This window comes from Pelodiscus sinensis, chromosome 3, assembly GCF_052426305.1.
Source record: "Pelodiscus sinensis isolate ZL-2025 chromosome 3, ASM5242630v1, whole genome shotgun sequence".
NCBI classification, from domain to species: domain Eukaryota; kingdom Metazoa; phylum Chordata; order Testudines; family Trionychidae; genus Pelodiscus; species Pelodiscus sinensis.
In genome coordinates, this window is record NC_143054.1 from 62,908,431 (window position 1) to 62,925,518 (window position 17,088).

Below are 17,088 nucleotides of genomic sequence, written 5' to 3' on the forward strand. Positions count from 1 at the left end.
GGCTATCTGAGGTCTGTGCTTAAAGGGAACCCCCCACTCCCAGACAGCCAGTTCTCAGGTTTCCCTGCTTGCTTCTCTAACTCAGTGAGGGACAGCAAAGCATTTTGTCTCTGCGTGCTCTGGTTGCCTTCACTCGGGACACCCCAGCACTCTGCAACATGGAGCCAGAGCTGCCTCTGGGCACTCCGGTGCTTCTCTTGGATGCATTGCTGCGAGCCGGCTGCACTTTCTGCAGGCTGCCATCTGGGAGGTCCATCGGGGGGCTGTCAGTATCCAGGAGGCCCTGCGTGAGAGCTTCCACCCTGAGGAGCACTAAGCGCCTCCCTGGTCTGCCCCACTGGGGGCTTGTGCCTCATTCCTTCCTCACGACCTTCCACTTACCTCCCCTCCCCGTACCCCCCTTTCTAATGTAAAATAAAATACACATTTTTTCATAAATACAGACTCTCTTTATTTAACAAAACTGGGGGAGAAGAGAATGAAACTCTGGTGAGACTGGGGGAAGGAGGTGGGAGAAGGGAGGGGGAAACCTGCGAGGAGGGAGCTGGAAGGGGAAGAAGGGGGAGGGGAAGCTCAGTGGAGGGGGTCTTGCCGGGTCAACTGTCTCCCAGCACAGCAGATGCAGGGGCCTTGGCATCCCCGGGGGGATGGGGAGGAGAAGGAGTGGGAGGAGGAGCAGTAGCTGGGAAGGCAGCATGCTCTGCACCAGGGTCTGCAGGTGTTGGCAGATGGCACGGCCCTGGGCAAACTACTCCTGTCAGAGCTCCAGATCTTCTTGCACCCAGTTCTGGAGGGTGTGGTGCAGGTTTTGCAGTGCCCCGAGTTGTTGCTGTCAGTACCCCTGCACTGTTTAGGTGGTCCTGTGGAACCATTGGGTGTGGGAGCATGTCCCGGGTGGGGTGGTGCGCCTTGCACACGCTGCTGGTGCGGCTGTGAAGAAACAAGAGAAGTGGTCAGTTATCCCTGCGGACACAGTGGGTGAAGCCCAGTTCCCTTCTGCAAGGAGAGGATGACCGTTCCCTGCACCATTAGAGCCGATGTGCTTGCACAGAGGCCATGATCAGAGTGTCCGGCTATCCCCGGGAGTGGGATCTGCCCCGAGACCACACCCAAGCCCCTGTGCAGTGTATACGGTGGCTGAGGTTTGGGGGGAGGGGGGAGTGAGATGTCCCCTGCCTCTGTGTAGAATGGCCTTTGGAGGGAGGGCGTCCTGCTGTCTCTCACCCTGGGGTCAGGAGCATGTCATATCTTTTCACACATGCGTGTGGCTAACAAGCCAACGTCTCTGTGTGGCAGCCAGCTGGAGCCACCTGCCATGGGGTGGCATGGCACGTTCTCACACATGCACAGGTTGCTGTGTGATCCGTAGTAAGCAAGGCCCATGCATGCAGTCCCTGGTCTCCCTCCCCGCCCCCCACCAGTAAGGGGACAGTGATGGCACTCATATGTTGTTGCCTTCCTGGATGACCCTGGTGACTTGGCTGCTGGGATGACTTGGGGGTCCTGACAGTATGGCATACTCCGTCTTGGCTCCTGCAGCTCCTGGCGCTCCTCTTCCATGTCCTGGTCAGGGCCCTCTGCTCCCAGATCGCTGCTCCCCAGGGTAGCACTATCACACCCCCCAGGATGTGGTCCAGCGCATCAAAATAGGGGCAGGTGTCTGCCCCTGTTGGGGAGCTGCCTCATATGGCCCTGGCATACGCCTGCCGTAGTTATTTTATTTTCATGCGCACCTGCTCCTGGCTGCACATGTGGCCTTTTGCGGCCATGCTGGCAGCTATCCGGCTGTAGATGGCCACGTTCCTCTGTCTAGTGTGGAGATCATGGATGTTGGAGGCCTCCCCCCAAACCTCAATGAGGTCCATGATCTCCGCACTAGTCCAGGAAGGCGCCTGCCTTCTCCCGCCCCTGGCTGGCTCCTGGGAGCTGGGGAACTGGGGGGTGGACGGCTGGCAGGCCTGGAGCTAGCACATGCACTGTGGCCAGAGTCTACCCCTTTAAGGGCTCCAGGGCTGGGGGAGAGGAGAAGAGTTTTTCTGGTTTGGCCCAGAGTGGCCACCAGGGCACACTGGAAGGGCTGGAGGCCCTCTATTTTGAAATAAGCATCTACACAGCGCTTATTTCAAATTTGGTAAACCTCATTCTACAAGCGCTTCGCTATTTTGAAATAGCGGTTTGGCTGTGTAGCCACTAGGAAAGTTAATTCAAAATAACAGCTATTATTTCAAATTAACTTTGATGTGTAGACATATCCTTATATGGTGACTGAGGGAAGGGAGGCATGGATTCACAGAGAAAAGTTCAAACCAAACCCCAAAACAATACCCTAAATGCAACTAAATATACGTTTCCCTTTATTTACTCGTGATCCCTTCCTGGTTCAGCCTACTTCTATGCCCCGAATTCCTTGTAGGCATGGTAATCCTTCCTGAGTTTAAATCATTCTGTGTGTCTCAACACCTGGCTTAACTTCTCCACTGGAAGAAAGCAGGCAAGATATCTTATGCATTTCAAATTTCAGCACTATATCCCCATTGGTTCTTCTGGCCTCCTGCTTGCCAACACCCTTGCTAGATACCTGAGTTTAGCCCCTTAGACACCAGGTGCTGGCTAGCACTTCTCCTGTCCATCAATGGTGTAATGGACAGATTCCTGTAAATTGGGAGAAGGATTGTGCCTCCCCAAACTGACTGCACCTTACTGAGGTTCATGTGCAGCAGCAGGAAACATGTAAGGTGTGAACACTGTGCTCCATGATCCCCAGGACTGTCAGGGGCTGGCTCAGCATCTAATGTAAATTAGAATAGACTGAGGGCTGCCTGCAATGTAAATTAGAATAGATTGATGGCTGCCTGCAAAGTCCCTGTCTCCCCCTACTCCAACATACTTGACAGCTCTTTGCTACACAAAGAGATTTATCAATACCAGATGGCAAAGCAACTTTGTTGGCACCAAGAATCAGGCCCTTATATTTGTTCTCTGTTGTTTTCCTTAACCTGCCATCACAGTCACTCAGGGTTTGTCTAGCCACAGGGTTTTTGTGCAAGAAGCTTTTTGCGGACAAGATCTTCCACAAAAACTTCTTGCTCAAAAGCACATCTACACTTCAAAACCGCATCGCAAAAGCGATGCACTTTTGCACAAGAGAGCGTGCTCACTGCATGGACACTCTTGCGCAAGAAAGTTCTGATGGCCATTCTGTGAGTGACAATCAGAGCACCTGTGCTTTTTCTGATAGGCTCTTTTTGCGCAAGAAACCCCTGTTGAGCATCCACACACACCTTTTTGCGCAAGAACTCTTGTGCAAAAAGGAGTTATTCCTCATAGAAAGCGGTATAGTAACACCACAAAAAGCCCTCTATTCTGCCATTGTACTGTAAATTTTCTTGTGCAAAAATGTGCTTGAGATGTGGACGCTCCGTGGGTTTTTGCAAAAACCCACGGTTTTTATGCAAAAACCCTGTAGTGTAGACATATCTTCAGCCTCTAAATTAGGGATGAGCAATAATTTTTGCCTGGGGGCCACTTCAAAAATTTTTGAAGTAGCTCCGGTTCACCCCGGAAGGGGCAGGACTTAAACAGGAAGGGGCAGGGCTACCCCACCCCCAGATTATGATTGGTCTGTGGGTTGAGAAGCCTCTTTGCCCCCCCTTACTAGGCACCCATGCCCTGGAAGAGGCTTGGCACTCTCCCCCATCCTCAGGCCAATCAGGGCCTGGGGAGCACCCGAAGCCTCATCCTGCCCTGAAAGGAGCATGTGGCATTCTGAAGTGCCACGGGCTAATCACAGGGCTGGGGAAGGGCGAAGGAAGCTTCACGCAGCTCCCTCCACCCCCCAGGCTCTGATTGGCCTGGGGGTGGGGGAGTGCATGAAGCCTCCTCCGCTTTCCCTCCCCCCCCCCCCGCCACCCCTGCGAGCAGCGTGCAGTGCTTCCAATCACCGCATGCTGCTCACAGGGTGGGAGGAGGCTTTGCATGTTTCCCCTCTCCCAGTTAACTAAGGCTGGGGACGGGGGATCATGCAAAGCCTCCTCTGCTCTCCTCCCTTCCCCCATGAATAGTGCACAGTGCTTCCAAGTGCCACGCACTGCTCGCAGAATGGGAGGAGGCTTTGAGTGCTCCCCCCCAGCCAATTAAGGCCTGGGGGTGGGAGAGTGCTCGAAGCCTTCTCCGCTCTGCCCCCTCCCTGTGAGCAGCATGCAGCACAAGGCAGGGGCAGAGCGGAGATGGCTTTGGGCGCTCCCCTGCCCCCAGGCCCTAATTGGCTTGGGGACGGGGGAGCAGCAGGGCCTCCGTGGGCCGGATCCACCCGCTTGGCGGGCTGGATCCAGCCTGTGGAGGCCCTTTTGCCCACCCCTGCTCTAAATCCACATGTAATGTTTGTGCATGGAAAACAAAAGCAAAGCAAATACAGTATAAGGAAAAAAAAACCACCTGTACAACAAGACTCTCAGATATAGTCTGCCAAAAAGTCTAACAATAGTTCTTATGTTAGGGAGATGACCTGTCATTGCTCAGGGATTTTCAGCAGCTGAACATTTAATGTCAGACTGCCACCCACATAGTGCTAAAAATGCCACCAAGAAATCTGCCGTTGAAGCACTAACCAAGGCTATAAAGCTGGGGTATGACAAAAGAGTATGACATCTATTCCTTTATCTTCTCTTTCTCTATCCTATATCTCCCATTAATAACCTCTTAGAGCCTAAGGAATAAGAAATAAACACTGGCAGAGACCCATGTATGCTAAGACCTCTGAAGTCGTCCTTTCCCCAGCATGTGAAATTAATATCTAGATTAAGGCTTTAAAACCTAGTGGAGTTCTTTGTTGTTTCAGGCTTTTGGAAAGTGGACTTTCTCCTAATGTGATAATAAACTGACACGTTTTCAAAGAAACAAGAATTTTAGCTGTGTTGCACGTGAGGATTAGTAGGAATGGAAGTGGCAGTTAAATGAATACCTTAATTATGAGTAGCTCTCTCCCTTAGCTGTTATATTTCCTTAATAAATTATTTCATTGCTGCTTTGGAATATATCTATGTCTACAGTGTTTTAATGTATACTAAAATAACTTGAGCCCTAAAGTTACTTTGTAATCCTACACAATTTGATTTGGTATAGTTAAGAGTTTGTACAATGCTTGGATTTTTTAATCACAACTTCCTCATAATTAAGGGAGGCAAAAAACAACACTGAGGCCTCGTAAGGGTCAAGAATATTGCTTAAGCACTGTGCCTGCAACTTATAATAAAGACCATGTGACGTATGAAAATATGTCTAATTATCACGGCAATGAGAAGATGTCTGACTCATCTTCAGTGGTTTGGGTTACATGTGTGGGATTGTGTTTTGGAAAGAACACTCCAGAATAGCAACACTCCATCAAAAACACAGTTGTACACCTGTATTCCAAATGGCTGAATAAGGAAAAACACATGTCACCAGAACACTGTGTATCAAATTTGAAAAAAAAGCTGGAAGAGAAATAAAGAAACATACCATAACAATGGTGTGTGTGAAGAGTTGTTTCTCTAGAGTTCTCCAAATGATTTATCTATCACTAAACCTCTGTTCGCAAGCCATGTTTGATTTTGCTTGATGCTGATATAGATGCTGCAACCGGATCTTGTGGAAAGTGCTGCCAACTAGTGTTTGATCTTGATAGATAAATTACAATAGCAGGTTCAATTTACAATGAGTAGATATTGCTGCTTATGCCCTTAATGTGTGATGTGGTTTGAAAAAAATCTCACGTGCCAGATGCTCATTTACATCCAGGTTTCTCCATACTGGTCTGGCTACATAAAAGGCCTTAAAGTGGGAGTATATAACATTTACAATGAGAATCAGTCCTTGACTGTCTAGACTTTGAAACGTCTCTTTGGAAAGCTAAATGGTGACTGACTGCATATTGCCAATTTCACAATATCTAGCTTAGAATACAACAATACATGCAAAACAAAAGTGTTTTTTTTCTTAACACAGACAAGGGGCCAAATTCATATGGGACGTATAAGGCTGCATAAAATTAGACTCCTGTATGTCATTGTTTGCAATAGCACCCAAAGGCCGCCCATCAGGCTTCTAGTCACTATTACATTGTGTCGCATAACCATATAAAAATATACAATCCCTATCCTGAAGGATCTTGGGCCAAATTTTTAAAGATACTTAGACACCTAAAAATGCAGATAAACAACTACAGGCAATCCCCAGGTTACGTACAAGATAGGGACTGTAGGTTTGTTCTTAAGTTGAATCTGTATGCAAGTCGGAACTGGCGTCAGCCGCTGCTGAAACTGATCAGTTTCAACCGCGGCTGAATCTGGATGCCAGTTCTGACTTACATACAGATTCACCTTAAGAAACCCAGGCATCCCCAAGTCAGCTGCTGCTGAAACTGATCAGCGGCTGATTCCAGGAAGCCTGGGGCAGAGCAACTCTGCCTCGGGCTTCCTGTAGTCTGCCGCTGATCAGTTTCAGCAGCGGCTGACTTGGGGACGCCTAAGGCAGAGCAGCTGAGGTGCTGCTGGGTTGCTCCAGTAGCGCGGCTCCTCGGCGCTACTGGAGCAACCCAGCAGCACCCCAGCTGCTCTGCCCCAGGTGTCCCGATTCAGCCGCTGCTGAAACTGACCAGCAGCGGCTGAATCAGGATGCCTGGGGCAGAGCAGCTGGGGTACTGCCGGGTTGGTCCAGAGCAGCGCTGCAGGACCAACCTGGCAGCCCCCAGCTGCTCTACCCCAGGGGTAGGCAAGAAAAGCCTGGTCTGCTGGGGGGGGGCCACTAGCTGCACCCCCCCCAGCAGGCCAGGGAGATGGGGGTGGCAGGACCACCCAAGTCCTCCATGGCTTTGCTCCGTCTCCCTGGTCTGCTGACCTGGGAGACGCAGAGCGAAGCCGCAGAGCACGCAGGCAGCGGGACAGTCCAGGCGTGCCATGGCTGTCCCACTGCTCGCGTGCTCCGAGGCTTTGCTCCCCATCTCCCTGGTCTGCTGGTCAGACCAGGGAGACGGGGAGCAAAGCCGCGGAGCATGCCCGCAGGGGGACAGCTCAAGCGCGCCCGGGCTGTCCCGCTGCGGGCGTGCTCCAAGGCTTTGCTCCCTGTCTCCCGACCAGCAGACCAGGGAGACGGGGAGCAGCTTTTCTCGCCCCGGAGGACGGGGGCGGCAGACCGCGGCGCATCTGGGCGTCCCGCCGCTCCCGTCCTCCGGGGCGAGAAAAGCCCCGTTCGTAACTGCGGATCCGACATAAGTCGGATCCGCGTAACTCGGGGACTCCCTGTAGTAGAATTTTCTAAAGTGCCTAGGCATCTCTGTGCATTTTAAAATGCCTAAAGATTTTTAACAACCTGGCCCTTGCACTCACGTAGACTGACTTGCACCTACTTGCCAACGTGTATGTGAATTTAAGATGGTGTCGGTCACTTGCTGAAGGTCAGAAGAAAGTTCAAGTAGAGGATGGTGCAATATGGGAGTTCCAGGCAGGGAGACAGAAGATACATGTGGCCTATTTGGCAACCTTTCTAACAAATGAGCAGTTGATCCTCACTAGCTCCTCCTAGGGGAAAATGTACCATACCACAACTCAAGATATTATAGGTATGTGTCAAAAATATATTGCATTACTGTATGTATACTTCTATGAGGTATCTGTCCTAAAATCCTCAGTCAGGCTTTATTTAGCAGTGTTGCCCAAATAAGGATTGAGGTAAGGGCTTCAAGGTCCACGACAGAGTATACACTGTCCTGATGCATATTAGAGGGTACAGGCTAAGTGCTGCTCTAGTACTGTGGCTTTTAAAACCACACACACAAAAATTGGAAGCCAAGGTATTTTGTTCCACTAGCAATTGGCAGTGACCGTTCTGATGACAGAGACCAGAGACTTAAAGGATGCTTTTGGTGCAATGACACAGTGGGTGGGGTAATATCTTTTATTAAACCAACATTCTGTTGATGTAAGAAACAAGCTTTTGAACTCAGAGTTCTTCACGTCTGGGAAAGGCACTAAGCTAGGAGTCTACTACAGGCCACCTAGCCAGGTGGAAGAGGTGGATGAGGCCTTTTTTAAACAATTAACAAAACTATCCAAAGCCCAAGATTTGGTGGTGATGGGGGACTTCAACTATCCAGACATATGTTGGGAAACTAACACAGCGAGGCACAGGCTATCCAATAAGTTTCTGGACTGCATTGGAGACAACTTTCTGTTTCAGAAGGTTGAAAAAGCTACCAGAGGAGAAGCTGTTCTGGATTTGGTTTTAACAAATAGGGAGGAACTAGTTGAGAACTTGAAAGTGGAAGACAGTATAGGGGACAGTGATCACGAAATAATAGAGTTCATGATCTTAAGGAAAGGTAGAAGGGAGACCAGCACAATTGAGGTAATGGATTTCAGGAAGGCAGATTTTGATAAGCTCAGAGAACTTGTAGGTAAGGTCCCATGGGAAGCAAGACTGAAGGGAAAAACAACTGAGGAGAGTTGGAAGTATTTCAAAGGGACGTTGTTAAGGGCCCAAAAGCAAACAATTCCGCTGTGTAGGAAAGATAGAAAATATGGCAAAAGACCAGCTTGGCTTAACAAGGAGATCTTGCACAATCTCAAAATAAAAAAGGAGTCTCATAAAAAATGGAAACTAGGACAAATAACAAAGGATGAATATAGGCAAGCAACACGGGAATGCAGGGGCAAGATTAGAAAGGCAAAGGCACAAAATGAGATCAAATTAGCTACAGGCATAAAGGGAAACAAGAAGACCTTTTATAAATACATTAAAAGCAAGAGGAAGACCAAGGACAGGGTAGGCCCACTGCTTAGTGAGGAGGGAGAAGCAGTAACAGGAAACTTGGAAATGGCGGAGATGCTCAATGACTTCTTTGTTTCGGTCTTCACCGAGAAGTCTGGAGGTGTGCCTAACGTAGTGAATACAAGCAGAGAGAGGGTAAGTTTAGAAGATAGGATACACAAAGAACAAGTTAAAAATCACTTAGGAAAGTTAGATGTCAGCAAGTCACCAGGTCCTGATGAAATGCATCCCAGGATACTCAAGGAGCTGATAGAGGAGGTATCTGAGCCTTTAGCTATGATCTTTGAAAAATCATGGCAGACAGGGGAGATTCCAGAAGACTGGAAAAGGGCAAATATTGTGCCCATCTATAAAAAGGGGAATAAGAACAACCCAGGAAACTATAGACCGGTCAGTTTAACGTCTGTCCCAGGGAAGATAATGGAGCAGGTAATTAAGGAAATCATATGCAAACACTTGGAAGGTAATAAAGTGATAGGGAATAGCCAGCATGGGTTTGTGAAGAACAAGTCATGCCAAACTAATCTGATAGCTTTCTTTGATAAGATAACGAGCCTTGTGGATAAGGGAGAAGCGGTGGATGTCATATACCTAGACTTTAGTAAGGCATTTGATACGGTCTCGCATGATATTCTTATTGATAAACTAGGCAAATATAACTTAGATAGGGCCACGATAAGGTGGGTGCATAATTGGCTGGATAACCGTAGTCAGAGAGTGGTTGTTAACGGTTCTAAATCCTGCTGGAAAGGGATAACAAGTGGAGTTCCTCAAGGGTCTGTTTTGGGACCCATACTGTTCAATATCTTCATCAATGATGTAGATATTGGGATAGAGAGTACGCTTATTAAGTTTGCAGATGATACCAAACTGGGTGGGGTTGCGACTTCTTTGGAGGATAGGGACATAATTCAGAATGACCTTAGCAAGTTAAAGAAATGGTCGGAGGTAAACAGGATGAGGTTTAATAAAGAGAAATGCAAAGTGCTCCACTTAGGAAGGAACAATCAGTTCCATACATACAAGATGGGAAGCGACTGTCTAGGAAGGAGCATGGCGGAAAGGGATCTAGGGGTCATAGTGGACCACAAGTTGAATATGAGTCAACAGTGTGACGCTGTTGCAAAAAAAGCAAATATGATTCTAGGTTGTATCAACAGGTGTGTTGTAAGCAAAACTCGTGAAGTCATTCTGCCGCTCTACTCTGCACTAGTTAGGCCTCAGCTGGAGTACTGTGTCCAGTTCTGGGCGCCACATTTCAAGAAAGATGTGGAGAAATTGGAAAGGGTACAGAGAAGAGCGACAAGAATGATTAAAGGTTTAGAGAACATGACCTATGAAGCCAGGCTTCATGAACTGGGCTTGTTTAGTTTGGAAAAAAGAAGATTAAGGGGGGACATGATAGCGGCTTTCAAATATCTAAAAGGGTGTCACAAGGAGGAAGGAGAAAATTTGTTCCTCTTGGTTTCTGAGGACAGGACAAGGAGTAATGGGCTTAAAGTGCAGCAAGGGAGGTTTAGATTGGACATTAGGAAAAAATTCCTAACTGTCAGGGTGGTCAAATATTGGAATAAATTGCCAAGGGAGGTGGTGGAATCTCCCTCTCTGGAGATATTTAAGAACAGGTTAGATAGACATCTGTCAGGGATGGTGTAGACGGAGCTTGATCCTGCCTTGAGGGCGGGGGGCTGGACTCGATGACCTCTCGAGGTCCCTTCCAGTCCTATGATTCTATGATTCTATGATAGGTTTACATTACAAAATTATGTTGACCTAAGGTTGATGTAGTTAGGTCAATACAGTGTCAATGTAAGTGCTGTGTTGCTTGTGTAAACTGTTGCTGCCTTGCAGCAGCTATCCCATAATTCCCCTCTCTAACAGTTAAATCAGTGCAAATACTAGTGATGATATGCACCACTGACACAAAGAGCATAATGAGATCATGCAAAAAAGTGACTTAATTACAGTGTTGGCTCGATGTTGACATAACTTAGGTTGACTTAATTTTGTAGATTTGCCCATTATTCAGTGGGGGGTATTGTATGAGGGCTTCGGAAAGGCAGCAACAGTCATGAAAAGAATGTAGTATCTACACTCACAATGTGTTCACCTAACTATGTCAACCTAAACATTATGTCTCTTGCCGAGGTGGAGTTATTAAGTCAGCGTAATGGGCGAGTTACATTGGCAGGAGCAACAATTTAGTGTAGATAGTAACAGAGTTGTCAGTGTAAACTGCCTTACTTCACTCTAACTCTGTAGTGTAGACCAGGCCTCAGAGTATCACAGCAAAATACAAGGTGGAAGAGACTTTTTTTTTTTTTTAAAAAGAGTAGTTAACATGTATTCTAAGGGACAATCCAAGTTGAATTAGCCCATTAACACCCCTATAATCACAGGAGAAAAGCAGGGGAGCTAAAGGGTTACAGATTATTGCAATAATATAGACACTGGATTTATGACTTAAGATCATGATTTGTAGTGTCTAGGGCCTGGCCCACACTACAGACTTAGATTGATGTAAGGCAGTTTACGTCAGCATAATTCTGTAAATGTCTACACTAAAATGTAGCTCCCACTGATGTAAGTTACCCACTAAACTGACTTAACTCCACCACCATGAGAGCACTTTTATCAATGTAGTTAGGGTGGCACAGTGTTCATGTAAACCCTGTGTTACTTACATTGCCTGTTGTCTATCAGCCCCAGCACAGGAGGGTTCCAGCTAGAGCCCCCTCCACCGGGCTGAAAACTCAGATTGTCAGTCCTGTCAGAGGAGCTCCAGAGTCATCCCCATACGTCAGTGCCCTCAATGTCCCTCACAATTCAGCTGGTGGAAGTCTCCTAGTGAGGAGGCACAGCACTAACAGAAGGTGCATAGTGTGGACATGAAACACTTCTTTAATTCCTGTACAGCTGCCCTAGATTCTGTGGCAGCACCAGACCCCAGAATGCATGGGACCAGGCAGCTGCCCAGATCCTGGATGCTCGCTTTGTAGCTGCCCCAGACTCTGGAGCTCGCAGGGCCTGGCTGTTGCTGAGCCTGTCAGGCCAGTTGGCAGCCCTGAACCCAGACTTCTGCCACTGGGGAATGGCCAACAACACTTCTCTCAACACACAGGTCAATGGGTGTCAGCCGACGGTTAGGGCAGTGTGTGTGTGTATGTTTCCGAGAAAAGGTTTAACGTCCGTGCCTTTACTGCTAGGACCTGGGTCCCATCGCAGAGGGTGGCCAGCAGGCCAACAGACGCCCCGTTATATAGGAAGAGCTTATTACATTTTAGATTTCAGCTGCTAGAATTCATAATTCCTTCGCAGCGGGCAGCCTTGGAGAAAGACTGAAAGATGCCCCAGTGGATCCTGTCACCTGGGAGTGACACAGATCCAAACGCCCAAGCTCTTCCTATAACTGTCCCTTTAGACCGGCTGAAGTTCTTTTAAATTGTGCTTGGTTCTGTTACAGCAACTGAAGGAGGCAGGTTAAAGCTTAAACAGTTACAGGTTTATTAAAGAAGCTTATAAATTATATGGTTGCAATGGCTATTGTTTTATTTCTTAACTATTAGCAAAATATAGGTTTTAAAAATGGTTACAAAGAAGATAAAGATAGAAAAATAGAAATAATGGTACCAAGTAACAGCTTACTCTTTCTATGTGTACACTTAAGACAGAGGACCACATCCAGGTACCATTTTTACCCCCTTTTGTGCCTCTCGACTCCAGCATGTCAGGCCAGGGCCGGTCCCTCAATTCCTAGGAAAGACGAAAATATGAGGTGGGCATCCCCATAGAACCTCGGGAGGTCAAACACCTAACCTGACCAGCAGGTAGAGGATAGAATGACACTCAAAGTGAGTGTGTGCTGGGTCCATCTTTTATACCCATGGGGTCACATATTTCTCTTTCTTATCTGTTATGCCAAATGGGGCTGGTCTGTCTGCTGTGAGACCAGTTCTTACAAGGGAGTTGTGAACTTAATTTACACTTGTAAGAGAAATTTGAGATGATTAAATTGGAAGTACTGGGACATTGTTTTCTCAGTGGGAAATTCCCCTTCCAGGGACTGTGTGTGTTCGAATCAACATAGGTGCCAGCCGCAGCCTTGAGGCCAGCTTATTGACTTAACTGCTCTCTATCCACATATCTGTGTTTCAGCTTCTCAGGATTAGATGAGCCAGCATAGACTATGCTGATATTATTGCTCCTTCTCTGCCCTGTGCTTTAGAGAGGCAAATAAGATGGATGATATGGGGTTAGTCTGTCTGGCCACAATGGGGAAGCCCCAACCTCTTTGAACCCAGCAGCCAGGAACTGGGGTGGATTTTGGCATGCTGGCAGCCCTTAACACGCTGCTGAGCTGGGCCACAACTGTGTGCTAACTGGGCTGCAGGTTAAGAATTGCTGGCTAGCGATAGATACCTGATTTCCTGGAGTGGTTACTGGATCTGTGGAGATACATTTGGTGATCTACGGTGATAGTTGTCTGCAGGTTCCATTGTTGAAGTGATCATGGTGTCTTGGCAGTTAATGTTGTCATGGAGAGCTCTAAAGAGAATTTGATGAATGGGTGGTGGTGGCTGAAATTGGGGTGGAAATCTATAAGGGAGTTTTATCTGTTCATCCGAACAGATTTTTGGGGCACAGTGAGTTAAAATCCAGAAGTCTATCGACAATATACAGGGTGAGAGTCCCATCCTCCCCAGGTCTTGTATACCAGGTAAAGAGGTCAATACAGCATAAGGTGGCTCCAAATAAAGCTTTGGTTTGAGTGGAGAGAGGGGAGAGAGTTTGGTTGCAGATGCTAGGGTCAAGGCTGCAGAATGCAGACTCTGGGTGGCACTTCTGTCCAAAAGCAACAGGATGCAGGCTGCTGTAACTAGGGCTGTCTTGGTTATTCCAGAAGCCTCTCTAATCTCCACAGGGCAGTCCAGTATCAGGAGGGCACCAAGGTGGAATAAAGCCCCTTTAATCTCTTATCTGAATAGCAACCATCCTCTTCAAACAGCAATTGACTGAATCTTCCTCAAACTTTGGCCTTTGCCAAGAGTATGTTTGCCTTAAATATCTGGGCAAACTTGTAAAATGATTTCACAAAACACACACAAATGAGAGGTACAGGCAGTCCCTGGGTTACGTACAAGATAGGGACTGTAGGTTTGTTCTTAAGTTGAATCTGTATGTAAGTCGGAACTGGCGTCCAGATTCAGACACTGCTGAAACTGACCGCCAGTTCTGACTTACATACAGAATCAACTTAAGAACCCCAGGCGTCCCCAAGTCAGCTGCTGCTGAAACTGATCAGCAGCTGATTCCAGGAAGCCCGGGGCAGAGCAACTCTGCCTGGGGCTTCCTGTAGTCAGCGCTGGTCAGTTTCAGCAGAAGCTGACTTGGGGACGCCTGGGGAAGAGCAGGTGGGGTGCTGCCCGGTTGGTCCAGTAGTGCCCAGAGCGGGCGCTGCAGGACCAATCGGCAGCGCCCCAGCTGCTCTGCCCCAGAGTCCAAAACAAAAGCCTGGTCTGCTGGGGGGGGGGAGCACACTAGCTGCGCCCCCCCCCCCAAGCAGACCAGGGACACGGGGAGCAGAGCCGCAGCGGCAGCGGGGTGCCGCGCCTCTGAGGCTTTGCTCTGGCAAAGCCTCAGAGGCAAGGGACCCCGCCGCGGCTGCGGCTTCAGTCCGGGAGCCTGTGGTCTGCTGGGGACCGTCCCCAGCAGACCACAGGCACCCAGACTGAAGCGGCAGCAGCGGCGGTTCCCCGCGCCTCTGAGGCTTTGCTTTGGCAAAGCCTCAGAAGCGCGGGAACCCGCCCGGTGCCCCTGGTCTGCTGGAGACGGTCTCCAGCAGACCAGGGGCACCGGAGCAGCTTACGAACGGGGCTTTCTCGCCCCGACCTCCGGGGCGAGAAAGCCCCGTTCGTAAGTGCGGATCCGACGTAAGTCGGATCCGCGTAAGTCGGGGACTGCCTGTAATTTATAATCATTGTGTATTTTAGGTAGAATGAAAATGTGGCCCAAAACAAGTACTCAGATATTTGTAATAGAAATTGCAGCTAATATAGTAATGGCTATGATTCAGTGTTCCATTCTCTTTCTGTTCTGCAGGGGCATGGAATCTCTTTTGGGTTGGGGGCTGCTGACTCAAACAAAAATCAACTGGGAGCCACCCATAAGTGAGAACCCCTCCCCCCCCCCAAAAAAAAAAAAAAAAAAAAAACAAACCCTCACTAACATGGCCATGGCTGAGAAGGGGAAAGACACTCCCTTCATTCTGCTTGCACACTATAACCAAGTTGTGCCCAGCCTAGTAGATTCTGTGTGCTCCAGCCCTGTGGTGCAGTGGTGGAGGCACTGGAGCACCAGTGTGGGCTCCCCAGTTCTGTGGGGTAGCTCTGAGCCTCTAGGGCTAGATCCAGGCAAGCCAGGGGCTGCATCTGGCCCCCAGGCCTTAGGTTTTCTACCCCTGCTGTACTGTAACTTACATACAAACATCATTAAGCTGGCTCTGTCATCAAATTCCAACTCGCTGTTGAAGCTTCACTCTTTCATACTCATGACTAAATCAGTGAGACTAAATCCCTGAGCTTATCCACTAAATGTGTTGGCTCTGAAAGCTTTTATCAGAATTAGGCCAGTGTCAGGTTGCTGCCCCGCAGAACTTCGTGTGTTGGGGCAAACCCTGCGCCTGGAGTCAGCACCTGCCGGGAGCCTCGCCCGGCACCGGGCAGCCAATGGCCCAGCCGGGTGTTGCTTCCCTGGGGCTGTCCGACGAGCCTTCCCCCTTAGTCCTCCAGGGGCCAATGCTCCGGGTCCGAGTGGCCTGTGTTTGAATGACAACCCCCCCACTCAGAAGGTCCACACAGTAGCCCGCATCACCCTTCACAGACACTTACCTTCCTTCCTTCCCCCCCCCCCCCCCCTGCATACCCCTCCTGTTCTGCAATGTGATTTGTCCTTTTCATATTTGTTCATTTTCTTTAATTGTATCCTTTGGTATATATGGTTGTGACTATTTTCTTCCACTACTTGATCTGAGGAAGTGGGTCTGGCCCACGAAAGCTCATCATCTAATAAACCATCTTGTTAGTCTTTAAAGTGCTACATTGTCCTGCATTTTGCTTCACCCTTCACTAGTGATTCTTATAAGGGTTAGTCCGCCCGGCTAGTCCCAGGCGGATTAGTCTAGAATCCCGCTTTGCAATCGCCGAGCCGAGCGCACTGCTGGGGCGCAGTAGGGGACCCGGGCCCGACCTCACTCTGGGTCCCGCCCAGGGCCCGAAGGACAGGGCGGCGAAGCCCTGTCCGGTTGGTGGGGAGTCTCCCGTAACGCACCAACCCCCGGGCTCTTTCCAGCGCCCTGCCCTGCCCCCCTTCCACCCACCCTCTCCGACCTACCTCTCTCCCGGCGTGAGTGACCTTCGCCCCCGGGATATCTCAGGACAGCTGGTCTCCTCCCGGCTTCCCCGGTGCTGGTGCTCCCGAGCTTCCCCTTCCTCCCTCCCCCGCTAGGGGGCGGCTCGCTTTTAAACTCCCCGCTGCTAGCGCGGGGCGGGGCTGCGCCGAGGACGCCAACCCGCCCTTTCCGGCCCCGCCGTCTGCCCTTGCCCGGTTGCTCCCTCCCTCCCCGCTATTGCCGGTGGCCTGGGAGCATGAGCCGCAGGGCTGCCTCCGGGGCGGGGAGTTCCCGCACTCCAGCAGGCCGCCTCCGGCTCTATGGGAGTGCGGGGCTTGGCCACGGCTGGCGCGACTGCGGGGCTCTGCTGCCCCGTCACAGTCAACCACTTATCGTAGTACCTCCTGCAAACACACCTATTTGCAACACGTTGTACACACCCCTGGAATTTCAGAGGCCATCATAGTATATGTTAAACCATTCTACTCTAGTGCTTTCGCACGTTGCCACTCAATAACAGCTCATATCAATTCCAGCTACCAAGCTCATCATCTCCATGGCACATTAGCTTAACATCCATTTCTATCTTATCCACAACATGTGCAAATGTTACCTCATCCATCCTTGCTGGCTCCTGAGATTAAGCCAAACAGTGACATGATAGATGTGTAATATATATAAAAAAGACCCTTTCCTCAAAGTTGACATTGTCAGTTTTGTTTGAGACTTCAACAGAGCGTATGACATTGCTACCAGAAATTGTCATATTTCAAAATACCATTTCATTTCCAAGGGCTAGAGCCAAATATGATGTCATTTGTTGTAATAGCTCAGCACTTATCTAAAGCATGAGACTTTTAATTTAAAAAATGTTTTCATTTGTTTTAACTATTCCC

The 17,088-nt window shown here is 49.1% G+C and overlaps 1 long non-coding RNA gene across 1 annotated transcript; it reads right to left on the reverse strand.

The window, feature by feature from the left end:
- Window positions 1-443: 443 nt before the first annotated feature.
- On the reverse strand, window positions 444-16,623 carry LOC142827601 (uncharacterized). The gene is made up of 4 exons (XR_012902289.2): window positions 16,195-16,623; window positions 13,225-13,350; window positions 12,451-12,558; window positions 444-930 (listed from the first exon to the last, which is right to left on the reverse strand). It is a non-coding gene; the product is annotated as an uncharacterized LOC142827601 (long non-coding RNA).
- Between the last annotated feature and the right edge of the window lie 465 nt (window positions 16,624-17,088).